General features: G+C 43.3%; 1 long non-coding RNA gene across 1 annotated transcript; it reads right to left on the reverse strand.

Annotated features, from left to right (window-relative positions):
* Positions 1 to 17,440: 17,440 nt before the first annotated feature.
* Positions 17,441 to 18,483, reverse strand: LOC120997656. Its single transcript, XR_005778207.1, has 4 exons — positions 18,396 to 18,483; positions 17,826 to 17,916; positions 17,632 to 17,722; positions 17,441 to 17,547 (listed from the first exon to the last, which is right to left on the reverse strand). It is a non-coding gene; the product is annotated as an uncharacterized LOC120997656 (long non-coding RNA).
* Between the last annotated feature and the right edge of the window lie 8,812 nt (positions 18,484 to 27,295).

A 27,295-nucleotide genomic window follows, 5' to 3' on the forward strand; every position in this document is an offset into this window, starting at 1 on the left:
AACGGAACAAGGCAGGGCTGTCCGCTCTCGACCACCCTGTTCATGTTGGTGATGGAGGTCTTGATGCAACGAGTGCGGCAGCACCCCGATATCAGAGGTTTCCCTGCGGCCCATGGTGAGCTGAAAGCTCTAGCCTTTGCAGATTACCTTCTTTTTCGACAATCTCACTCGATGGTAGGAATAACGACTGGTCAATTTGGTGAAGTCTCTTACTTCAAAGTCAATATTGCGAATTCTGAAATTTTAAACATCTTACACAACACCACCTCCATACACTCAAAACAGTCTCCTCCTTTGAGTGGGCCTACTATAAAGTACGTGGGTGTCCAAATCCCCTAATCCATAACGAGGGTGTATGAAGCAAACTTTTGCCCACTTCTGAAAGAGATTAGAAAACTACTTGAAGTCTACAACCTACCCTTGATATTATGGATAGTCAGGAAAAAAAACATACAATAGAATGTAATCCCGAAGATTTTAGAAAAACTACAGATGCTGCCCATAGCTATGCCACAGGTTTTCTACAACGCAATGCCTTCCCTATTCTCCCGTTATTTCTGGAAACATAAACGGCAATGTATGGCCAACAAGCTCTTGATCAGACCGATCAGGAGGGGTGGACTGGGGATGCCAGACGTACAAACCATATATTGGGCAATCCAGCAGAGACGGTGGATAAACCTGACTAACACGTCTGGTACACAAACTGACCATACCTTTGTCACAAACGCACAAAGGGTAGACGGTTTGCGGGACCTGTGGTTACCTGCCAGAAGACACATGGTCGGCATTTTCCACTGACTTTTCCCCTACCCTCTCCCCGCTAACTTGAAACCTGTAGTAGTTGACAATAAATCTTTGTTTTACAAGCCTATGTGTGAACAGCCTGCCAGATTCGAGACATTAAGCTATTCCAGAATGGCGAGATCCCTGATATTGACAAACTGATGCATCTTGTCCAGAGATTCTCCCTCACGTTCCTGCATGTACCCCACTTTACCAAGTGTTATAAGGTATTCCTCCGTCTTCACTATGCCTTCAGTGAGCTAACTTTGAGTCAGATCTTTGGTTACCGTTTATGCAACTAAAGAAGCTCTCCAGTCTACTACATGTCTGTAGGGGCGTGAACCTCACGGATAGTCCATGCTGCATTCCTTCATTGTATAAAGAGTTAATGGTCTATTTCACAAAGAAAGAAGTAAACCATATACTACCAAACTCGCATGGTACTCAAGATACGTTAGCCTGCAGGAGTCCTATTTCAAAGTTGTGTCGAGGTGGTAAAAGAGACCATAATTCCTATATACACATTGTCTGGCCCCTACTAATCTATGTTTGCGCTGTAAGACGCAAGTAGGAACACTAACACACATATGGTGGTACTGTCTTGACATACGACCCTTTCGGACGGAGGTTGATTGCATTACACAGGAGGCTAATGGAAAAGTTATACTTATAACCACCACACTAGTTTTGCAGGTCTGCCCCACGACTGACTGCAATCCATCCTCAGCAAACTTAACCACTCACCAATTGGCCACATCAAAATCTAAAAAGACTCAATGCTGCACCCCCCACTATAACCAACTGGATTGAAAAGCTACATCAAATCTGAAGGTTTGAAGAAATGTGAAGCTGATCCTCTTGCACACAGCAAATTTTTTTAAATCTGGTCCACCTGGATGTCCTTGAATTTCAACCTCTCCTTTGGAGATGCGGTGACTGTCCGGCCTTGATTGATCCTGACGTGCATGTAGCTTGGTGTCTCTTTGTTGCCCTCCTCCAGACCTCGTTTTCTCAAGCTTATCACTCCTAGCTTTTTTCTTGTACCCCTATCTTTGATGTATGATAAAGCAGAAAAAACTGTTGCGCTCAACAAGCTTATTGCACCCGAGAAGCGCTGACAGCGATGGGAACCAAGTGCCTCAATCCAATAGGAAAAGTACACTCCAAGCAACACTAGCTATCTCTCACGCAGCAAAAAGCATTGATTAACATTCAAGTTATTAATATCTCCTCAGTTACTCTCTCAAGACCAAATTAATGTCCTGTCCAATTAATTTGATCTTTTGATCCCATGTGTCACTTTGACATGTACAGAACCATCCTTGATGTAAATTAACTCGCTGGAAATCACACCCTAAAGAGACAAACTTAGAAGAGACCATCATGGTTTCTCAAGAAGCATGTATGGACCCACAGAACCTCATATCCTTTTCCTTTGAAGAGTTATCCAATTTGTCGCACATGCAACAACCCTGTCCAATGAATAATGCCAACTCTATCTGTTACTTTTCTAACGATTTTCAGATTTCTGATCGTGATTTCTATCACATCCAATCCAGATCTATTGCTTCCAGGAACTAATAGAGAAGGATTTGTTTGCCTTACATGATATGGTTCACTTGTCTGTTAAATATAAAAAAAAAAATTATTTAACACAGAGTGAACTTAGGGCTTTAAAGGAACTAGAAGGTATGCGAAATGTCATCATTAAACAAGCTGACAAAGGGAAGTATGTGGTCTTGATGGATCGGTTTAATTATAAACAACAAAATCTCTCCATGTTGGAGGATGAAAATACCTATCAAAGATTACATCACGACCCCACCACCCTCTACCAGCAAGACCTTCTGCCTCTGTTGTCTCTTGGCCAGGAGAAAGACTTTCTAAGCCAGAAACAATTATATTATATTATATTATAGTGCAACATCATATCATTCCTATATTGCATTTGCTCTGAAAAATACACAAGGGAGGTTTTCACCCGGCCATGCGACCAATAGTTCCAAGCATAGGTTCTTTTTCATAAAGGCTTTCAACATGGGTTGACAGCATTTTGCAACCACTAGTACAATCCATTACAGGTTTTTGCAAGGACAACCGTGCAGTGATGCAGGCATTTTATTTCCATTTGTAATGGCAGGAAGGTTTTTGATGTATTACAGCTGATGTCACTTCACTTTATACGGTCATCCCTCATGATTTAGCACTTCTTGCCTTGACTTTGTTTTGAAAATATACAGTTGCAAGAAAAAGTATGTGAACGCTTTGGAATGATATGGATTTCTGCACAAATTGGTCATAAAATGTGATCTGATCTTCATCTAAGTCACAACAATAGACAATCACAGTCTGCTTAAACTAATAACACACAAAGAATTAAATGTTACCATGTTTTTTTTCCGACACACCATGTAAACATTCACAGTGCAGGTGGAAAAACTATGTGAACCCCTAGAATAATGACATCTCCAACAACTAATTGGAGTGAGGTGTCAGCCAACTGGAGTCCAATCAATGAGATGAGATTGGAGGTGTTGGTTACGGCTGCCCTGCCCTATAAAAACCCCACACCAGTTCTGGGTTTGCTTTTCACAAGAAGAATTGCCTGTTGTGAATGATGCATTGCACAAAAGAGCTTTCAGAAGACCTACGTTTAATAATTGTTGACTTGCATAAAGCTGGAAAGGGTTATAAAAGTATCTTAAAAAGCCTTGCTGTTCATCAGTCCACGGTAAGACAAATGGTCTATAAATGGAGAAAGTTCAGCACTGCTGCTACTCTCCCTAGAAGTGGCCGTCCCGTAAAGATGACTGCAAGAGCACAGCGCAGACTGCTCAATGACAGACTGCTCAATGAGGTGAAGAAGAATCCTAGAGTGTCAGCTACAGATTTACAAAAGTCTCTGGCATATGCTAACATGCCTGTTAGAGAATCTATGATACGTAAAACAGTAAACAAGAATGGATTTCATGGGAGAATACCACAGAGGAAGCCACTGCTGTCCAAAAAAAACATTGCTGCATGCTTAAAGTTTGCACAAGAGCACCTGGATGTTCAAAAGCAGTACTGGCAAAATATTCAGTGGACAGATGAAACCAAGGTTGAGTTGTTTGGAAGAAACACACAACACTATGTGCGGAGAAAAAGAGGCACAGCACACCAACATCAAAACCTCATCCCAACTGTGAAGTATAGTGGTGGGGGCATCATGGTTTGGGGCTGCTTTGCTGCATCAGGGCCTGGACAGATTGCTTTAATCAAAGGAAAAAAAAAATTCCCAAGTTTATCAAGACATTTTGCAGGAGAACTTAAGGCGATCTGTCCACCAGCTGAAGCTCAACAGCAGATAGGTATTGAAACAGGATAACGACCCAAAGCATAGAAGTAAATCAACAACAGAATGGCTTAAACAGAAGAAAATACGCCTTCTGGAGTGGCCCAGTCAGAGTCATGACCAAAACCCGATTTAGATGCTATGGCATGACCTCAAGAAAGCGATTCACACCAGACATCCCAAGAATATTGCTGAACTGAAAAAGTTCTGTAAAGAGGAATGGTCAAGAATTACTCCTGACCGTTGTGCACGTCTGATCTGCAACTACAGGAAATGTTTGGTTGAAGTTATTGCTGCCAAAGTAGGTTCAACCAGTTATTAAATCCAAGGGTTCACATACTTTTTTCACCTGCACTGTGAATGTTTACATGGTGTTTTCAATAAAAACATGGTAACATTTAATTATTTGTGTGTTATTAGTTTAAGCAGACTGTGATTGTCTATTGTTGTGACTTAGATGAAGATCAGATCACATTTTATGACCAATTTGTGCAGAAATCCATATCATTCCAAAGGGTTCACATACTTTTTCTTGCAACTGTATACCAATTTTTCCCTGGAATTTCGGGAATATGTCTGCCAGGTGGTCTTTTTTCTACTCAGACATAATTATTTCATGGTCGATCATTGTTTCTTCTTGCAGCGTACCTGTGTGTCCATGGGGGCGAAATTTTGGCCATCCATAGACAATATTTATATGGCGTGGTGGGAGCATGACTATTTATTCTCGTATGTATGTCCTTGGGTGTCTTCCATGAGGTGTTACGGCCGCTACATCAACGACCTGCTGTTTGTATTGTCGGGCGATGTGGCGGCCGTAACGTTTTTTGTTGACTTCCTCGGTGACAACAAATGCCATCGCAAATTTACTATCCATGGTGATCCTTTCACCATACCACTTTTACGTCTCACTTTGGTTGGGGATGTTGCAGCTAATACTGTATCCTCTTATACTTATCGCAAGGACACTGCTGGTAATGCAACGCTACTAGCGACATCATGCCACCCTTCACATGTGGTACACAATTTTCAAAAGGGCAAATTGATCAGAGCAAGACGCAACAGCTCGGGTGATCAGGCCTTTATTAAGGAAACAGCAGTGGTGGCATCCATACTGTCCTTGCGTAAGTTTACACCGTGGACTATTAACCGTGTGAAAATATTTGCGGCATACAAATCTAGAACCGACCTTGTTTTCTCTGATAAGTCTCCATCCGCTGCGGGTAGAAGGAGAAATTTTGACAGTCAAAGGGAGGAGTCGGTGTCTTTTGTCACCAGCTATAGTCCTGAGTACCCGGAGATATGTAGGATTGTCAAGAAACACCTGGCGGTTTTAACTTTCAATGACCAATGGACTAATATTGCTCAGTCAGGTGTGAAATGTATTGCTCGATGGGCACCTACTTTGGCGCAATAAATTAGCCCCAGTCTATATACAGAAACATATCGCAATTCATCCACCTGGCTGAGATATAAGGGGACTTACAAATGTGGACATCATATCTGCACGTACTGCAATTTTATTCAGACAAGTTCCTGAATTTTAATTTTTTTGTATGCAACACTTATTTGAGCTAAAACTATATGTCAATTGCAATATCAGCCTTGCATTATTGCATTGCGTGCTCAATTTGTCAATTACAATGTGTGGGCTGTATTACCAACAGCATAAATGTCAGGATTCGTAGACACCTCTCAGACATACCCCTCACCAAAGTCAGGAATGTATTAGCAGTTAGTCTCCATTATGATGTAATCCACCAGGGCAACACTACGGGTTTCTAGGTACAAGCCCTGAAAAGGGTTAATCCCCCCATCAGGGGAGGTTACCATAGGCGTAAGTTAATAAACAGAGACGTCTTTTTGATCATTTCCATAGGTACCTCTGTACCCAAGAGTCTGAATTGAAAACAAGATTTAATTTTACATTATTGATTCCTTGTTCTCATTTTATTTTTATATTGATGTATGCATTTTATTTTTTCTAATGTTATTCTTCTGACAATGTCGAAAATGTAAGTGATTGGAAGATGGGCGTATGACATGTAAATTGCATCCACCTAGTAATTAGTGGCCCTGCCTACTTAAGCAAGAGTGTAAGTGCTCACCTTTGTCATGAGGAAGGATCAGAAATAATTGATCCGAAACACGTGGAAGTGAACATACTGTTGTTTTTACTGCAACACTAAGAATAAAAGCTGTCACTGAATAGAAATTGGAGGTCTGTATCCTAAATTTTCCTCTCTTTGATGTCCTCCATACAATCACCCCCCCTCCCTCTTTTGTTGTTTCCTTCATCATTCTTCTCTCGGTTTCTATTTAGACCTTTAGACAGTGATTACTGTCATGTAATTATAACATTTAACAACAAAGAGATATTTTCATGGTTATCGGTCCCTGCTTGTAGTACCCTTGCTTGCATTTTCAAATAAGAACACAGTTGGCAAAGAAACAAGCCATATTGGATTTCACATGTAACATTTTAATCCATGTCAATTTTTTTTTTTTTTTTAAGGGTTTTTAAAAAATATATGTTGAGACTTTTAAAAAGATATTTTTAGACATTGTAAAATTACATGGCATTCAGATTTACATGACAGTTTGTTCATTATTATCTGATAACACCACATCGTAGATTTCGCATGCTTCAAGAAAGGTCTTTGGCAGATCTAAATGCTCAGTGTTGATCTTATGTGAAATGTTATTTGCGCTGAGTAGGTATGCAGCCATTGCTTCCTTTACACCACAAATATTTTCATGTCCAGCCTGTTTTAGAAGAGTTGAGCAGTGTCTTCGAAATGATTTGTTGGCAACCTCCATTGGAACACCTTTCTTGCATACTAATGTCTCAGCATACTGTAGAAGGTCTTGATCGACTTCAAGTAGTTGATTTACAGTCCTTGAAATATTGAGATCTCTAATCAATAAAGATATCAAATGAGAATACATTTTTCAAATGGGAATAAAATATTATTTATACATGTACATGTGTGTTATGACTACCTTGAGGTGGAGCATAAAAGAGTAAATCCGGTTTTCCATAATGGCCATCAGTATGTCCTTGCCTCCTTATTTTATGGTTATTCCATTCAATGCGCTCACGCTCAAGCTCGTTGTTAATAATTTGTAGAAAACAAAACTGGATACAATGTCTTGAATAATTAAAAAAAAAAGTAAAATTAAGCTTTTTGACAATAGGAAAGCAGTGGAAGCAATGAACATTATATTTGAATATCATGATGATAATTTAAAGAAGTTAGTCTAATATTAAAATTTCTAATACCTACATATGGATGGGATTTGAAAGTTCCAAAATCTGAGCCTCCAACATTGCCTGTTTTTGAAGAATGAAATAATTGTGAAATTAATTTATTAAATTTCATATTATGTTTGTTATAAAATGTAAAAATCTGAACTGTTTATTTGAAGTGATTGGCAAATGGCGAATTATTTACAAAATATTTAATTCGGATATACATAAGATATTTGATATGTAAGCAAGAGTAGTGTGAGCGCTTGGCCAATAACCCCAACATAGGAAGCGTCAATTTTGACGTAAATTTGTTTTCCCTTAGTCCTAACAGCAGCACAAGTGGGTATTCGCCCCTGTGAAGCTGGTCAGGACAGGCGGAATTTTTGCTGAATAAAATTCTGCATCTCTAGTAATTAATTAATTAATTAACTCCCCCCTCCTTATATAGGCCGCCCTCACACAGGGCTAGTTGCTTTTTATAACAAGTAAACATAACAGCATAGAGGGAGGGATATTTGTGTGCTGCTGTTAGGACTAAGGGAAAACAAATTTACGTCAAAATTGACGCTTCCCTTTCGTCCTAACCAGCAGCACAAGTGGGGAAGTAGCAAGGAACCTCACACAAATCTTGGGAGGGCAAAGGACTAGCACTAAGTAGCTAATAATCCCACAGGAGTTAGAGAGCTGACCTATGGACGAGCAGCATCTAACACGGACCGTCCAAAGGCTGTTCCCTCAGAACGCCTATTCTCTAGGCGGTAATGGGCAATAAAGGTGTTTTGCGTGCTCCACGAGGCAGCCGCACAAATCTGCTCTAAGGGGATTAGCTTCCTTTCCGCATATGATGTAGAAACTGCCCTTGTAGAATGGGCAGATAAGAAAGATGGCGGTGGTAAGCCTTGGGACGTAAAAGTCAGCTTAATAGTGTCCTTAATCCATCTACTCAAGGTGGGCTTGGAAACCTTGAGCCCTTTATTGTTCCCCGAATAAGAGATCAGCAGGTTTTCTGATCTCCTGAACTCTTCCGTTCTATTCAAATAAATTCTAAGGACTCTTGTGATGTCCAAGGAAAGTAATCTCTCCTCCTCAGGAGAGTTAGAGGTAGGAGAGAACACCGGCAGTGTTATCGTCTGGTTGGTGTTCGCAAACGAAGGAACCTTTGGTAAAAAGGTAGGCAGAAATCTTAACAGGACCTTGTCCTGCAGAAAACTTAAGTATGGTTCCGCTGCCCCCAGAGCCTGGAGCTCCCCAACCCTCTTGGCTGATGTTATGGCCAAGAGAAAGGCAACCTTGAGGGAAAGGTACTTTAAGTCTACCTGTTCCAAAGGCTCGAAGGGGGGGGAGCACAACCCCCTTAGGACCACTGGCAGCTCCCACTCAGGGATTGGTCTCTGGATGCTGGGCCTAAGCCTCTGAGCACCCTTAAGGAACCTCTTAATTAGGGGGTCCTGAGAAATTGGCTTACCAAGGCATGCTGACAAGGCAGCGACGTGAGCTCTCAATGTAGATGGGCTTAGACCCTTGTCTAGACCATCTTGCAGGAATTGAAGAATCTCAGAGAGAGGAGGATCTGAGGAAACTACCTCTCTATCCGTGCACCATCGCATAAATATCTTGAATATGCGGGAATATTTCTGATTCGTAGAATCCGCTCTGGAGTGAGAGATTGTTCTCAGGACCTCCACCGAAAGCCCTCTAGCTTCTAGAAGGGACCGGTCAGTCTCCAGGCTGTCAGACTGAGTCTCCTCAGATCTAGACAGGGACCTGTGTCCTGATACACAAGGTCCTGTATTAGGGGAAGTCTCCAATAATTGCCCTGACTCATCTGCATGAGCTGGGTGAACCAAGACCTCTTCGGCCAGAATGGGATGATGGCTATCACTGAGGTCTGGTCTTGCTTGATCTTCATCAATACCCTTGGTATCATGGAAATTGGAGGGAATACATAGGCCAGCCTGAACCTCCATGTTATGGACAGAGCATCTATCGCTACCGGATTGTCCTCCTTGTACAAGGAGCAGAATTTGCTTACTTTGGCGTTCAGACGGGTTGCCATCAAATCGATCTCTGGAGTCCCCCAGCGTTGGACTATCCTGGAGAAGATGTTGTCGTTCAGGGACCATTCTCCTGGTACCGGAAGGCCCCGACTTAGACGATCTGCTACTATATTGAGATCCCCTCTGATGTGAACTGCCACTAGATGAGATAGATTGCTCTCTGCCCAAGATAAAATCAATCCCACCTCCCTCAGGAGGGTCCGGGATCTCGTTCCTCCCTGTCTGTTTAGATAAGCAACCACAGTCGTGTTGTCGGTCCGTACTCTCACGGCTTGACCTTGGATGAGAGGTGAGAAGTGATTGAGGGCTAACCTCACCGCCCTTAGCTCCCTCAGATTGGACGACAGGAGTCTCTCCTGAGGATTCCAGGTATTCTGAACTGTATTGTGTCCCAGATGGGCTCCCCAGCCCAGAAGGGAGGCGTCCGTGGTCAGGATCACCCAAGTAGGTTGGGTTAGAGGCATTCCATCCACTAGGTTCTTCCACCACCTGAGGGAGGAACGGACTTCTGCAGACAGGGAGTGATTCCGATCTAGGTCTCTGGGTTTGCGATTCCAAACCGCTAAGACTTCCTCTTGTAGTGGCCGAAGATGCCACAAGGCCCAAGGTACTGCCTCTGCAGACGCTGACATGTGGCCTAACATCCTCATGAGAACCCGAATAGACACCCGTCTGGGGGGTAGGAGAAACTCTGCAGCTTTTATTACTTTGTCTCTCCTCTGTGGAGACAGATATAGGGTCATTAGTTGTGAATCTATCACAAACCCCAGAAACCGCCTTGTGGTAGAGGGGACCGACTCTGATTTGTCCCAATTCACGAGCCACCCCAGGTTCTGCAGAGTGTGGAGAGCTTGTTGAAGCTGGGCTTGTAAGATGTCTGCGGACGCGGCTTTTAAAAGCCAGTCGTCTAAATAGGGGACGACTTCTAAGCCGAGGAGCCTTAAGTGGGCGACCACAGGAGCCACAACCTTTGTGAAGGTGTGTGGCGCAGAGGAGATGCCAAAAGGCAACACAGCAAACTGGTAGTGCTTCACTACCTCTTTTATGCAGACAGCAACTCTGAGATATTTCCTGTGGGCCGGACAGATAGGAACATGAAGGTAAGCGTCCTTCAGATCTATCGTCACCATCACGTCTGCCGGGTTCAGGATGTTGAGGACTGAGCGAATGGTTTCCATCCGGAAACGCTTCTTTCTGATAAACCGATTTAGGTAACGCAGATCGATAATCATGCGCCAGTCTCCTGACGGCTTTGGAACGAGAAAGATGGGAGAATACACTCCCTGACCGAGCTCTTGAGGAGGAACCTCCTCTAAGGCCCCTTTGACAATGTACTGGAGTACAGAGTCTTCCAGGATCAGTTGTCTGCTGGGTGTTAGACGTCCTGTGAGGACGAACCTCTCTTGAGGTTGGGAACTGAAATCGATCCTGTAACCGGTGCTGATGACCTGCAGCACCCAAGGATCTGGAATTATTTTCTCCCAAAAATTTCTGAACAAAGATAAACGACCCCCTACTGGAGGATTCAGGCAGGGAGATTCGTGTGGGAGTGAGGGGGGTGGGGACGTGGAGGTGACGGGCTGCCGAGAGTCATTGCTCAGCCCTGCGGTTCCCGCGACCGCGACCTCTACCTCTCTTGTTAATTTCGGAACGTCTCTGGTTCCTCTCTCTTCCTTGGAATCTCCCCCCTCTGCCTCTCCCACGTCCTCGAAAGGATTGCTGAGGGAGTGATTTTCCCTTCTTGTCTGCTAGACTCTCCATGAGGCGGTCTAGCTCGGAGCCGAACAACCTGCCAGGCTCGTAAGGGAGGGAGCACAAATTAAATTTTGACATGTTGTCCGCTACCCAGGGCTTCAGCCATAAGGGCCGTCTGCTGGCAGCAGACAAAGCCATTGACTTGGCAGCAAGCCTTAGCTGCTGCTGAGACGCATCCGCCAAAAAATCAATGCCTAATAGAAGGGTCTTGAATTGATCCAGAATGTCATCTCTGGCGATTCCCGAGTCTATGTCTGCCTGGATCTTCAGCGTACGGGCGCGAATGAACTCAGACACCTCGGTACCGGCTATGGCCACAGAGGCAGAGGCGGACGCCGCAGCATAGTTGCGCCTAAGCGAACATTCTGCGCGTCTATCCAGGGGATCCTTCAGGTTCTGTAGGGGGTACCAAAGTTCTTTTAGAAAGCTTGGCTATCGCCATATCCACCTTAGGCGGAGGGACCCAATCCAGGGAGTCCCCGTCCTGTAGGGGGAACATCAGCTTAAACCTCTTGGTTAAGACCGGTCCTTTTTCTGGATGTTTCCATTCGGTCGCCATTAGTCTTTTAAGCGACTCGTCCACTTTGAAGGCCCTTGGCCCCCTAGCGGTGGAGTGTGGAGCTTCCCCATGCTCAACATCCTGGTCCCTTGACCTGATGGAGCGCAGTAATCTTTGTGTCTTCTCCGCCGGAAAAGAAAAGACCGACTCCTCTTCCTCAGAGGAAGAATTCTCGCCAAGCGAGATCACGTCTTCTGACATAGGAACAGGCCCCGGCGAGGCCTGCCTGGGTCTCTTGTTGGAGACCGCCCCCTTGATCTCTGCGACGGAGGTATCCAAGAACTCCTTCATCCAGGAAAACATTTCAACAACCGTCGGCTCAGGATTGGCTGGCCTAGGGCGGCAGCCTGGACAACGATGAAACTCGTAGCTGTCGGGTAACGGGGTGCCACAACTGGAACAGGCCAGGTGCTTCTGCTTGTGGGCGACTTTTCCTAGAAAAGAAGTAGGCACTATTAAAGCTGGTTTCAACGCGCTCAGGGGTCAAGCGCAGACGTCAATCTTACCTTGAGATGGTGACGTCATGACTTTAAGAATTCTGAACAACCTAGAACCTTCTGATCAGAGTAGGTACTCTCACAGCCTTAGCACTGGGTCAGCAAAAGTCAAGATCAGCTGCACACAGGAACTGAGTGCAACACTGACCCTGCCAGCAGCCTGGCCTTATATAGCAGGAAGGGGAGGGCCAAGGGGAGGAGGAGTAACAGCTCCTCCCCCAAAAATCTCCAGGCTCCCCACTGAGGGACCCATTTATAAAAAACGAAGTTTTATTAGCAAGTTAATCGAATTCGCTCCTCCCCCCCTCCTCCACAAGCACATCAGCTAATTTGCGCTAATTCGCGCTAATTTTTATCGCGGCGGCGTCCTTTTTTTTTTTTTTTTTTTCCGGACCGGAAGTGACAATGACGCACTTCCGGTCTCGCGTCCGATACACTGGAGCTGAGAAAACGATCTCTGGGCCGGCCGCAGATTACAGAGGAGGTAGGAGGGGAGCGCAGGAGCGGAGCGGAGAGGAGACAGGGGGGAGGGAGCTCACAGCTCCGCTTACTGAGTACACCCTGTCAGAACTTACCGGCTACCTGCAGCCAGACCGTCTCCATACTTACGCTCCCAGCCAGGCAGGGGACCCTGTAAAAGAAAATTGTAACATTAAGACAAAATAAAAGCAGAACTTCAGCAAGTTTTTCCCCCCAACTACTGAGGGAGAGACTCTGAATAGAGTCGAGCCTGTCAGACCAACACACAGGACAAAATAAAAGCAACTAGCCCTGTGTGAGGGCGGCCTATATAAGGAGGGGGGAGTTAATTAATTAATTAATTACTAGAGATGCAGAATTTTATTCAGCAAAAATTCCGCCTGTCCTGACCAGCTTCACAGGGGCGAATACCCACTTGTGCTGCTGGTTAGGACGAAAGGGAATAAACAGGGCCAGAGCTTGAGTAGGAAGTGTGTGATGTAAAATACACAAGATGGAATCAATTGGAACTCAGATTTTGAAGTGTTTTGCTAGAGTATCTTCTGTGCTCCAATTGTTACCCATGACATTTGCATAACACTCTTATAGGCAGGGCAAAGTAATTGCATTCAAGATTATGGTCTAGAAGGGTGGGGAGTGATGGGTAGCAGTGAGACCCAACACTATCACATACTTGTGACATAACGTCTGGGTAGGGGATAACATTGTTATTTACAGACAACCCTTTTAAATAATCTTAATGAAAAACTAAAAATTATTTACCTCAAAATGATTCTGCCACATGCAAATCCATGATTTTTTGAGATGTCCGTTAAAACACTCTGCACGCTTTTTCAAGCAAAAAGAATGATAAAATTTTACAAGTTATAATTTTGATTCTTAACATTAACAGTAAATCTTAATACATAACAAACATATCAGTCGAGGAAGTATTAATGATAAATTATAAACTTACTTGAAATAAAATATTATGAAAAATAGCTTCACATTTGACATATTCAAGGGGCTTGACCCAAGAATGTTGATATATGTACCAATATACAGGTTGCTAAAACTACATTATTTAGCCCCAATTGCCATTATTTTGAATACATGGTTGAAAAGGTATTCCCCAACCTCTAGTCCATGTGCCTGCCTTGATATGAATGGTGTTTTGTCTGGTTACGTTAAACAGCGCTGTTGAGTCACATACAGTAGATGAATCATGCTCAGTTGGTTTTCGTGTGCAACAGCTACTCTGTTATGCTATGTCTGTTTGCACGCCATAACCACTGAAGATTCTCTTTCCTTCCGGCTCTACCACACACATTGTGAATTCACTATCCTGCTATGACAGTTGCCATGACTGGGCGTCTGACAGTCCAGTAGCTTTATAGTGTTTAGTATAGAGTGCGACACTGACAAGTCTCTGCAGTGAAGGTGGAAAAAGAATGATATAATCCTAACAATTTAGGCTACTTTCACACTTGCGTTCGGGGTTCCGCTTGTGAGTTCCATTTAAAGGCTCTCACAAGCGGCCCCGAACGGATCCGTACAGCCCCAATGCATTCTGAGTGGATGCGGATCCGCTCAGAATGCATCAGTTTGGCACCGTTTGGCCTCTGTTCCGCTCAGCAGGCGGACACCCGAACGCAGCTTGCAGCGTTTTGGTGTCCGCCTGGCTGTTTGACGTTGACACAATATGGTGCAATTGCAAACGGATCCGTCCCCCGTTGACTTTCTATGTAAAGTCAGGAGTCCCTATTAATATACCATCAGATCGGAGTTTCTCCAATCCGATGGTATATTTTAACTTGAAGCGTCCCCATCACCATGGGAACGCCTCTATGTTAGAATATACCATCGGATTTTAGTTAGATCGTGAAACTCAGATCCGACAGTATATTCTAACACAGAGGTGTTCCCATGGTGATGGGGACGCTTCAAGTTAGAATATACTAAAAGAACTGTGTACATGACTGTCCCCTGCTGCCTGGCAGGTGCTGCCAGGCAGCAGGGGGCAGACCCTCCCCCCTCCCCTGTATTTAACTCATTGGTGGCCAGTGCGGCCCCCATCCCTCCCTCCCCTGTATTTAACTCATTGGTAGCCAGTGCGGTCGCCCCCCCCCCTCCCTCCCTTCTATTTAACACATTGGTGGCCAGTGCGGCCGCCCCCCCCTAATTAAAATGACCGACCCCCCATCATTGGTGGCAGCGGAGAGTTCCTATCGGAGTCCCAGTTTAATCGCTGGGGCTCCAATCGGTTACCATGGCAGCCAAGACGCTACTGCAGTCTTGGCTGCCTGCCATGGTTACTTAGCAATTTTAGAAGCATTATACTTACCTGCGATGTCTGTGACCGGCCGGGCGCTCCTCCTACTGGTAAGTGAAAGGTCTGTGCGGCGCATTGCTTATAGCACAGACCTTTCACTTACCAGTAGGAGGAGCGCCCGGCCGGTCACAGACATTGCAGGTAAGTATAATGGTTCTAAAATTGCTAAGTAACCATGGCAGCCAGGACTGCAGTAGCGTCTTGGCTGCCATGGTAACCGATCGGAGCCCCAGCGATTAAACTGGGACTCCGATCGGAACTACCGCTGCCACCAATGATGGGGGGTCGGTCATTTTAATTGGGGGGGGGGGGCGGCCGCACTGGCCACCAATGTGTTAAATACAAGGGAGGGAGGGGGGGCGGCCGCACTGGCCACCAATGAGTTAAATACAGGGGAGGGAAGGAGGGAGGGAGGGGGGCCGCACTGGCCACCAATGAGTTAAATACAGGAGAGGGGGGAGGGTCTGCCCCCTGCTGCCTGGCAGCACCTGCCAGGCAGCAGGGGGCAGTCATGTACACAGTTCTTTTAGTATATTCTAACTTGAAGCGTCCCCATCACCATGGGAACGCCTCTGTGTTAGAATATACTGTCGGATCTGAGTTTCACGATCTAACTCAAATCCGATGGTATATTCTAACATAGAGGCGTTCCCATGGTGATGGGGACACTTCAAGTTAAAATATACCATCGGATTGGAGAAAACTCCAATCTGATGGTATATTAATAGGGACTCCTGACTTTACATAGAAAGTCAATGGGGGACGGATCCGTTTGCAATTGCACCATATTGTGTCAACGTCAAACGGATCCATCCCCATTGACTTGCATTGTAAGTCTGGACGGATCCGTTTGGCTCCGCACGGCCAGGCGGACACCAAAACGCTGCAAGCTGCGTTCGGGTGTCTGCCTGCTGAGCGGAACGGAGGCCAAACGGTGCCAAACTGATGCATTCTGGGCAGATCTGCATCCACTCAGAATGCATTGGGGCTGTACGGATCCATTCGGGGCCGCTTGTGAGAGCCTTCAAACGGAACTCACAAGCGGAACCCCGAACGCAAGTGTGAAAGTAGCCTAACACTGCTGAACTGTTGGATGGTGAGTCATGGAAATTTATAGAGCAGGAGAATGAAGTGACAGCGTGGGAGAGCAGAACTCAAGGCTGATGTTCAGTGGCCAGAACTTAGATCAGTGAAAATGACAGAGCATGATAAAAGGACCTGTGGAACAATAAAACTAAGTAAGCATGCGTGACACAGGCTTCCTTGGAGCTCTGTGGGATATAACAAAGGACAAATGAACAAAATGACAAGACCATTCACAATAAAGGCAAACATGGACTACAGGTTTGGAATTAACTTTCATAGAAGGTAAATTAAAACATGTTGCTATTAGTGGGTAATATTGTCGTCTTAGCAAGAACAACATACTAAGATTAATGCAACAAACCATCGAATTAGCATTCTTTAATTATATTTGTAATAAATAATAAAAATTTCATATAACATAAACTTACTTGATTATGTACAGACTTGCCATATCTGAAACTGTTAGTGCCAGATAAAATGTCATTATGACGATATCAGAAAGAAGTCTGTACTACAGCGACTGAGACATTCTCTTTTCCTCTGTCTGCTCTCACTACACGTGGACAACCTAAAATGAAAATACAATAATATTTAGAAATTTATTATGATAAGCTAGGTCTGATGCAGAATATTTTATATTACCCTGTTCCCTGACCACTGCATCAATAAAATAACGTGCAATGAAGTCCGGTTTACGATTTGATGTGGCTGCATGAAGCCAAATAACACGTCTTGAAAATCTGACAAACAAAATTATAACAATAAATTTAAGTATTTGTTACTTTGGTTAGTATAGTACTAAATAACAAACGAAGACAATTAACTTCACATTATAATAATCGTACCCATCAATACTAAGATGTATCCATATTCCACAAAAACGTAACTTATCATTACCTAGAGAATATAAAGTTAAATTTACACGAGAACATAGTTCATAGACAACTATTTTATTTTATTTTATTAGAAACATAAAACATAGCCAATAGAATGTAAACGTGCATGGCTTAAAAAAATATAAACAAACTTGAGGCATTATGTATTTAGTCAAATTCGTAAAAAATGATTAAGTGCCTCACTTAATAAAACATCAAACTGTATAAATACGTACCATCTATGTGCCAAATATCATTTGGACCCTTGGTTGAATATACTCTTCCTGGTATTTTACAGCGTCCGGATCGACGTCTCAACAGTCCATCCTTGTCAAGTTCCCTCATTACATCATGAATATCGTTTTTAAATTAAAATAAATTATATAAATTATTAATTAAAGCTAATAAAATTACAATTAATTAAAAATAAAAATATAATATAATGTAAATATATATATATATTACCTATAGCAGGGTTGAACTCCTCTAACATCGCTAATGCGCTTGTGCATTGCTCTTATACCTTTAAAAGGAGACCAGTTTTGAAGCTCACCCTGCAATGAAATTATGTGGGGTGAAAATAAATTTTCCCACTTCATTAAACTATATAGTCAAAAAATAATTATTAAACCGACCACCTGAACCGCCTGAAAAATTGCTTCAAAAGGGCGGTCATTACATCTTCGCCTTAATCCTAAACGTTTCAAAATTCGCCTTAAGTGTCGATCTCTAAAAGTATAAATAGGTAGAAAATACTTTGAAAAAAAGAAAGATTTGACTGTTATACATAATTCAATTTTTATATCTGTAGTCTGATGAAACAAATACGTACAAAATTTTTATATCGAAATTACTGTCACGCATCATTAACATCTCCTTCTGGGTGTATCCTTGTTCAAATAAAGACCTAATTATGAAATCACCTGCTTGAAATTATTATTTTTTTTAATAATAATATTAAATATAACCGGTCTATTAGAAAACCTTTTACATGTCCTACTGAAAATTTGTACATTTTTTAATAAATGTGTAAATTATTGATAAGCAAGAGGTTGAATGTTTATACCTACTCCAATAAGGAGAACGATCCAGGGAAAGTCTGCAAAAACACATGCTCTTCTCCATTCTCTGTGTCATATCATCAATACACATTCCAATAAACTAACATTAGGTGCGTCTCAATCACATGACATACAGTAGATACGGGAGAGAAAATGCAGAGCACTGAATTCTGAGAAATCATTCTCATAATCGTTGAAAGAAGATACACTGAAACCCAATTTTTACTTTCACGTACCACATGTCCAAAGTTTTTATGTTACATGTTTTAACTTGAATTACATTATGAAAAATGTGTAATTATTTTTATAATTATATATTATTTGGGCTGATATTGCATTACCTTGCCATTCATTCTTTGTCAATGGAATTGTCACATCCAATAATAAAGATCTGACTTTGCTATGAAAGCCATTTTCAGTCAAAATCCCTTTAAAAAAATAAATAAATCTAATTTTATAAATATATTTTAAGATTTTGGAAGTCATATAGCTCAGAAAGTATTTAGAGTTGTTATCTTGTAAAAGAAGTTGTCAAACCTCTGTGGCCACCGGGCTATAATATAAAGTGGTCACTTCTTTGTCCGCTGACACCTATTTCCTCATGGTTGCAGATCATAGAATCTGCAGCTGACGTAACACGTTGACCAGGGGCGGACTGACCGGTCGGGCACTTCGGACCGTGGGCCCGGCCGGGATGGGGGCCTGCCGCAGAATAACATAATGTGTTATGCCCAGCGCCCCGATTCCGAATGTTATGCTGGCCTGGTAACGGCAGCGGGGCCCGGTGCACTCACTGTATTCTATTACACTGGGCCCCGCTCACTGTAATACTAATATTCATATGTGAACAAGAGAAATCCTCTGCGATCCTCTCCATACTCACAAACTCAGTAGCAGGCAGGCCAGGCGGCAGCGTAACTCGCTGACGTCACGCGCCTGCTCCGCCTGCTTCATTCATAAAGTGGGATGAGCAGCTGCGTGACGTCAGTGAGTTGCGCTGCTGTCCGGCCTGCCTGCTCCGGGAGTTTGTGAGTACAGAGAGGGAGAGGATCTCAGAGGATTTCTCTTGTTTAATGCCTATTGCCTACATTAATGCCTCAATATTACAGTGAGCGGGGCCCGGTGTAATAGAATACAGTGACTGCACCGGGCCCCGCTGCCATTACAACACCAGATGCCGGCCCCCAGACCCTCTATTGGGGGTCATTCACTCACAGGGACACTGTTATGGGGGGATCTGTGGATGACACATATATAGCATAAGGTGCTATATATGTGTCACCCACAGAGCCCCCCCACAATAGTGCCATCCACAGAGCCCCCACAACAGTGGCATCCACAGAGCCCCCACAACAGTGCCATCCACAGACCACCATTAGTTCAAAACCCACCAAAAGCACACCTTTTGGTTCAAAATATTTTTTAATTTGGCTATTCCCCATCCCTCTTGTAATTTTTCCGCTACTTGTGGGCTGCGCGGGCATGAGTTCAGTCACTTCGGTGCGCAATCCTGTCCTGCAGCGCGTGATCCCGCGAGACCCGCCGCTGTAGGTCACGGGTCTCGCGGGATTTCGCGCCGCAGGATGGGATTGCGCACCGAAGTGACTGAACTCATGCCCACGTAGCCCGCAAGTAGCGGATCAGTGGAACAAGTACAAGGTGGGTGGGGGGATGATCTGTGGGGTTGCCCAGACGGCTAGGCCCTTCACAGTAGTTATTAACCCCTTTCAGCAGTCCCCCATTCACTGAAGGGGGGACTGCTGAAAGGGATTAATAACTACTGTGAAGGGCCTCCCCCCCCTTCACAGTAGTTATGCCCAGATATGTGCCCCCTTCACAGTAGTTATGCCCAGATATGTTCTCCCTTCACAGTAGTTATGCCCAGATATGTGTCCTCTCACAATAGTTATTCTCCCTCCAACCTCCAAATAACCATCATCCACTGTCCAACAGGCCCTTCTACTGTCTTTTATGACTACTTACATAGCTTCTACAATCCCTCTCTGGATTACAGGCCAGCCAGCCAGGCCCAAAGCCTGCCAGCCGCAGCCAGCAAGCCCACAGCCTGCCAGCCAGCAACCGTAATTGAGGTAAAAGGAGCCAACTTGGCCTAGGTATCAGCGAGCTATGTTGTGTTGCTATATTGTGAATAGGAACCAGAGTGTTGGAGAGACCCCCCTCCAGGCCCCATTAGACTCCATTGTAGTCTCTAATGGGAGGGGATTCTTTCTAACACACTCTCTAAAGGACACTGAGATAGCCTCTGCTAGAAAGACCCCTCTCTATGGCCCATTAGCCCTCAATTGTAGTCTATACTGGGGCCTGGAGAGGACTGTTTCTAACAGAGGTTCACTAATGGACGCTGAGATTAGATCACCCCATACGAAAGCATTGAATCAATGCTTTCCTATGGGGAAAAATCTGACCCTGGAGGTCATCATGCAGAGTGTGAGGACGTCCAGCATCAGATACCAGACCAAAGGTCTGTTTTAATCCAGGAAGCCCTCAGGTGGCTGCCATCCACTAGAGGCTGACTTATTGCTGGAGTGTAAACAATGCAGTTTCTTTTGAACAATGCAGCTCGATTTGCAAAAGGGACACTGTACCGAGACCACTTCAATGAGCTGAAGTGGTCTGGGTGCCTTTTGTGTCACTTTAACTTTGAAATCTTATTAAAGATTGTGTAGGGTGTGGCTGGAGGCGGGGCAAGGGTGGGGCTTGCAGCAGAACATGGGTGGGGCCTGTAAGGGGGCCCTTGATTTATTTTGCCCGGGGGCCCTGAGGGTTCTCAGTCCGCCCCTGACGTTGACTCTACGCAAATAAATGAACACAGAGGTGTCAGACTTCTAGAATTAATGAATGAGCCAAAACAGCTTTTTGGTCATTGATTTGCGAGAGGCACTGTTTGTTACGTCAGCTGCAGACACTATGATGAGCAGTCACTAGGAAGTGTCAACGGACAAAGACAGAAACACTTGATACTAGATACCGGCCAAGAACGAGATACGTGTGTTGTAGCTTTGTTTCGTTTTAGCTACAAGCCTTGCCACAGGGGTTGGAGAACTTATTTCTAAACATAAAAACTTTAATGAAATTTTCATTATGAACATATTAGTACACGATTAACAACAAATTTAACTGTGCGAAATCAACTAAACCAAATAAAAAATATATACGGTATATGTATCTGACGAAAGAAAATTAAATATTTTATACAACACTTGTTGTGACATCACCACAGACAGTTAAATTTTTTTATATAGTGATAGAGAATAATATGTATGATCATGGGGAGTCCGTCCACTGGGACATCCCTGCAATCTCTACATAGCGGGACCATGAAATCAGCATACAGAGCAAAGTGAGCTCCATACCTTATGACGGGAGAATACAGAAGTCGTGAGCATAGAAGCTTGGGGCTTTGGTGTTGCCAACATCACGTAACACCCCCTGAATTCATGTCTATGGAATAAAGCTTGACAACTATGTACTTGTTCGACCGTCATCAGGAACGGAGCTCACTTTGCTGCATGCGCTGATTTGAGACTTCCACAAGGCAGAGATTGCGGGGGTCCCAGTAGACGGCCCACCGCGATCAAACTTCTTATCGCCTACCCCTTTGGACAGGGGATAAGATGTCTAGGGGCGTAGTACACCTTTAATATATGGGGCAGAAAAACATAATAAAAATTGGCAACCAACAGAAAAATTAATTATGGACACCCTCAGGGCTTTGTGCCTCTGAGCGGCAGATTCATCATGTTCATCTAATCACGGTGAGTAGGACTCTGTGGTGCCCCGAGTCAACAATGTACACAGCACCCAGCCAGAGCCAGTGAGTGACCCTTCAGGACTCGGAGAAAACCTGCATGTAACCCAATATAGTGAATGAGGGAGGGGGCATGCATACTACGTAGCGTATCCTCCATTTTATGTACCCTGTACCATGGCGTACAATATATACAGTTGTGTTAAAAATTATTCAACCCCCACTGAAATTTAGTGTTTTGGCCAGTTTGACATTGATTTTGATCATTTCAGTCATCTTGTTTACAATTAAATCAAAGAGGCACTTGTAAGTCAGACAAATATAACATAACATTTATAATGAAATAACCACAAATGTCTTTTCTGTGCTCACATTATTATCAGTTTTATTCAACCCCCAAGTGACATTCAATCTTAGTATTTAGTACAACATCCTTTTCCAGTTATAACTGCTTTTAAACGTGAAGCATAGCTTGACACAAGTGTCTTGCAGCGATCTACGGGTATCTTCGCCCATTCTTCATGGGAAAAAGCCTCCAGTTCAGTCACATTCTTAGGCTTGCGCGCTGCAACTGCTTTCTTTAAGTCCCACCAGAGGTTCTCAATCAGATTTAAGTCTGGTGACTGCGATGGCCACTTCAAAATGTTCCAGCCTTTAATCTGCAACCATGCTCTAGTGGACTTGGAGGTATGCTTGGGATCATTGTCCTGTTATAAGGTCCAACGTCTCCCAAGCCTCAGGTTTGTGATGGACTGCATCACATTTTCATCCAATATCTCCTGGTACTGAAGAGAATTCATGGTACCTTGCACACGCTGAAGCTTCCCTGTACCTGTAGAAGCAAAACAGCCCCAAAGCATGATTGACCCCCCGCCATGCTTCACAGTAGGCAAGGTGTTCTTTTCTTCATAGGCCTTGTTCTTCCTCCTCCAAACATAGCGTTGATCCATGGGCCCAAACAGTTCTAATTTTGTTTCATCAGTTCACAGAACACTTTTGTGGTTTGTCCACATGACTTTTGGCATACTGCAGTCGACTCTTCTTATTCTTTGGAGACAGCAAGGGGGTGCGCCTGGGAGTTCTGGCATGGAGGCCTTCATTATGCAGTGTGCGCCTTATTGTCTGAGCTGAAACTTCAGTACCCACATCTGACAAATCTTTTTTCAGTTCCTCAGCAGTCACACGGGGACTTTTCTCCACTTTGCGCTTCAGGTAGCGCACAGCAGTCGAAGTCAGCATCTTCTTTCTGCCCTTTGCCTTAAATTTGCGAATGATGCTTCCTATGGTGTCTCTTGGTATGTTTAACATCTTTGCAATCTTCTTATAGCCATTGCCCTTCCTGTGAAGAGAAATCACCTCTTCTCTTGTCTTCCTGGACCATTCTCTTGACTTCACCATGTTTGTAAACACACCAGTAAATGTCTAGAAGGAGCTGAGTATCACAGTCCTTTTAAATCTGCCTAATTGGTGCTTATTATGCTTGATTGCTGCTCCTTGACATCCACAGGTGTTTTCAATACCTGATCGAAAACACTTGAATGAACCTCTGTTCTTAAGAGTGGTAGTCTTTAAGGGGTTGAATAATTGTGTCAATGAAGAAATCACAAAAAAAACATTTAATACTGTATTACAAAAACAATTGATGTCATTTTAGTTGCATTTGGTTCTTTAAAAAGTCCTTGTAAGATTTCATTCTGAACACAATTACAAATGTACACTAAATTCCCTAAAACCCTTTACAGCATTGGGGGTTGAATAATTTTGAACACAACTGTAGCAAAACCCCGCAGTGTAGGTTCAATACTGTATATTGTATGGCATGGTGTGTGAAATATATTGTACTTTGTACAGTATGGTGCAGGGATTATACTGTATTGTACGGGATGGTGCATGGATTGTACTCTGTATTTGATGTGACAATTATTTTCGGTTTTCATACCGCCAACCTTTGGTGGTGCAGTGACCAGCTCTGAGCCGACCACGCTCAGCAGCTGCCAAGGGTTAGAGGGAACACTGCTGCTGATGCACCCCTAGAGTAGAACCTCCAAAAAAATTATCACATTTTTGAAACTACAAGATAAGGTGTCAGTTTTGCTGGTACTATTTTAGGGTACATATGATTTTCGGTTGCTCTAGATAAAAAAAATTGTGAGTCAAGGTAAGCCAAAATAGATGTTTTGGCACCATTTCAATATTTTTTTTTTATATGCATATCCTGAGAGCCATTTATTTATTTATTTTTGAGAGTTTGTCTTATGTAGAGTCCTTTTTTGCGGGATGAGATGACGGAAAGATTGGCACAATTTTCACACAGTTTTTATTTAATTTATTTTACCGTGTTTACCTGAGGGCTTAGTTCATGTGGTATTATTAAAGAGCAGGTCATTACGAACGAAGCAATACCTAACATGTCAATATTTTTATTTTTTATTTTTTTAACCCCTTAAGGATTAAGCCCTATTTCACCTTACGGACTTAGCCATTTTTTGCATATCTGACCAGTGTCACTTTAAGTGCTGATAACTTTAAAACGCTTTGACTTATCCATTCTGAGATTGTTTTTTCGTCACATATTGTACTTCATGACACTGGTAAAATGAAGTAAAAAAAATAAATTTTTATTTATAAAAAATTACCAAATTTACCAAAAATTTGTAAAAAATTGCAAGTTTCCAAGTTTCAATTTCTCTACTTCTATAATACATAGTAATACCTCCAAAAATAGTTATTACTTTACATTCCCCATATGTCTACTTCATGTTTGGATCATTTTGGGAATGATATTTTATTTTTTGGGGATGTTACAAGGCTTAGGTTTAGAAGCAAATCTTGAAATTTTTCTGAAATTTTCAAAAACCCAATTTTTAGGGACCAGTTCAGGTCTGAAGTCACTTTGCGAGGCTTACATAATAGAAACCACCCCATTCTATAAACTACACCCCTCAAGGTATTCAAAACTGATTTTACAAATGTCGTTAACCCTTTAGGTGTTCCACAAGAATTAATGGAAAGAAGAGATAGAATTTTAAAATTTCACTTTTTTGGCAGATTTTCCTTTTTAATAATTTTTTTACAGTTACAAAGCAAGGGTTAACAGCCAAACCAAACTCAATATTTATGGCCCTGATTCTGTAGTTTACAGAAACACCCCATATGTGGTCATAAACTACTGTACAGGCACAAGGCAGGGCGCAGAAGGAAAGGAATGCTATACGGTTTTTGGAAGGCAGGTTTTGCTGGACTGGTTTTTTGACACCATGTCCCATTTGAAGCCCCCCTGATGCCCCGTAGAGTAGAAACTTCAAAAAAGTGGCCCCATTTTAGAAACTACGGGATAGGGTGGCAGTATTGTTGGTACTAGTTTAGGGTACATATGATTTTCGGTTTCTCTATATTACACTTTTTGTGACGCAAGATAACAAGAAATAGCTGTTTTGGCACAGTTTTTATTTTTTGTTATTTACAACATTCATCTGACAGGTTAGGTCATGGGATATTTTTATAGAGCCGGTCTATACGGACGCGGCGATGCCGGTCGATACGGACGCGGCGATAACTAATATGTATACTTTTTTTTATTTATGTACGTTTTACACAATGATTTCATTTTTGAAGCAAAAAAAATCATGTTTTAGTGTTTCCATAGTCTGAGAGCCATAATTTTTTCAGTTTTTGGGCCCCTTTTTCATTTTTTTAACCCCTTAAGGATTAAGCCCTATTTCACCTTACGGACTTAGCCATTTTTTGCAAATCTGACCAGTGTCACTTTAAGTGCTGATAACTTTAAAACGCTTTGACTTATCCATTCTGAGATTGTTTTTTTGTCACATATTGTACTTCATGACACTGGTAAAATGAAGTAAAAAAAAAATATTTTATTTATAAAAAAATACAAAATTTACCAAAAATTTGTAGAAAAAATTGCAAGTTTCCAAGTTTAAATTTCTCTACTTCTATAATACATAGTAATGCCTCCAAAAATAGTTATTACTTTACATTCCCCATATGTCTACTTCATGTTTGGATCATTTTGGGAATGATATTAAATTTTTGGGGGATGTTACATGGCTTAGGTTTAGAAGCAAATCTTGAAATTTTTCTGAAATTTTCAAAAACCCAACTTTTAGGGACCAGTTCAGGTCTGAAGGGTAGGGTAGGGTATTATTTTTGCGGGATGAGATGACGGTTTTATTGGCACTATTTTGGGGTGCGTGTGACTTTTTGATCGCTTGCTATTACACTTTTTGTGATGTAAGGTGACAAAAAATTGTTTATTTAGCACAGTTTTTATTTAAATTTTTTTACGTTGTTCATCTGAGGTCATGTGATATTTTTATAGAGCCGGTCGATACGGACGCGGCGATACCTAATATGCATACTTTTTTTATTTATGTACCGTATTTTTCGCCCCATAAGACTCACTTTTTCTCCCCCCAAAAAGGGGGGAAAATGCCCCTCCGTCTTATGGGGCGAATGCTTGCAGTTTTACATCGCAAGCTGCGATGTACGAGCGAGCGGGGACTCGGGGAGGGACTGGGAGGAGGAGCTGGGGGCCGGCAATAGCGGCGGGGCGGTGCAGTCAGTGTAGTATAGCCCCGCCCCGCCGCTTCGGTATACTAATACTATACTAATAATCAATTAATAGTTATTAAACATGCCCCCTCACTCCTAATAGTACCTTACATCCTAACAGCTTCTGTAGAATGCAGGCAGGCCGGGCGGGCGGCAGCGTAACTCCCTGATGTCACGTGCCTGCGCCGCCTAATTTATGAATGAAGCAGGCGGCGCAGGCAAGTGACATCAGTTAGGGACGCGCCGGCCACCCGGCCTGCCTGCCGGCATTGTACAGAAGCTGTTAGGATGTAAGGTACTATTAGGAGTTGGGGGGCATGTTTAATAACTATTAATTGAATAAGACATCTTATATTAGTATACCGGAGCGGCATGGAGGAAGGGGGATCTCTGGATGACATTTTTATAGGGGACATCTGTGGATGGCACAGTTATGGGCTGGGGGGGGTCTGTGGATGGCACAGTTATGGGGTGGGGGGGTCTGTGGATGGCACATATATAACAGTGCCACCCACAGATCCCCCTGTAACAGTGCCACCCACAGATCCCCCCTGTAACAGTGCCATCCACAGATCCCCCTGTAACAGTGCCATCCACAGATCCCCCCTGTAACAGTGCCATCCACAGATCCCCCCTGTAACAGTGCCATCCACAGATCCCCCCTGTAACAGTGCCATCCACAGATCCCCCTGTAACTGTGCCATCCACAGATCCCCCTGTAACAGTGCAAGCCACAGATCCCTCCCCATAACAGTGTCAGTCATCCACAGATCCCCCCATAACAGTATCAGTCATCCACAGATCCCCCCATAACAGTGTCAGTCATCCACAGATCCCCCCATAACAGTGTCCGTCATCCACAGATCCCCTCATAACAGTGTCCGTCATCCACAGATCCCC

Source organism: Bufo bufo, chromosome 4 (genome assembly GCF_905171765.1).
Source record: "Bufo bufo chromosome 4, aBufBuf1.1, whole genome shotgun sequence".
Classification (NCBI taxonomy): Eukaryota; Metazoa; Chordata; class Amphibia; order Anura; family Bufonidae; genus Bufo; species Bufo bufo.